We start from the raw sequence: 760 nt of genomic DNA, 5'->3' as shown, positions 1-760 counted from the left end.
TGATGGAATTATCGAATTTGCGTAGTGCGCATGCGCATTGCAAACTTTCTTATTTACTATCTGATTTTCATCAAACTTGGTATGTGTGTGTATAATCAAATTCTAAATTTGATGGAATTATCGAATTTGCGAAGTGCGCATGCGCATTGCCAACTGTCTTATTTATTATCCGATTTTCATCAAACTTGGTATGTATGTGTATAATCAAATTCTAAATTTGATGGAATTATCGAATTTTTGTTGAGCGCATGCACATTACCAACTTTCTTATTTATTATCCGATTTTCATCAAACTTGGTATGTATGTGAATAATCCAACTCTAAATTTGATGGAATTATCGAATTTTTGTTGAGCGCATGCACATTACCAAATTTCTTATTTTTTATCCGGATTTCATCAAACTTATTCTTTATTAATTGACGAATATTCTTTTATTCCTAGTAAATATACTTTAAACTCCAGGCACTTTTGGATATTTGCATTTAGAGATACAGAAAGGTATTTACATACAGTAATTGCAATAGACCATCTTCGTATGTACCTGAATGTCGTAACCCGCCCTGCACCAGTACTGTTATTAGAACAGTTCTAGATTTTTTCGATTTTTACACACCTTCCTGAGCTTAGACTGCAGTAGTTGCAGCAATCATTCAACTTTCCTGAACCTTAGATAATGGCAACGTTGTGCATAAATATAAATTGAAACATTTTTGCGCAACCGGAAGTGCTACAGTTTAACATGTGCAAAACTCGAAAATT

Source organism: Lottia gigantea (genome assembly GCF_000327385.1).
Source record: "Lottia gigantea unplaced genomic scaffold LOTGIsca_289, whole genome shotgun sequence".
In the NCBI taxonomy this organism is placed as follows: Eukaryota; Metazoa; Mollusca; class Gastropoda; family Lottiidae; genus Lottia; species Lottia gigantea.
Note: the sequence above shows the minus strand (reverse complement) of the source record.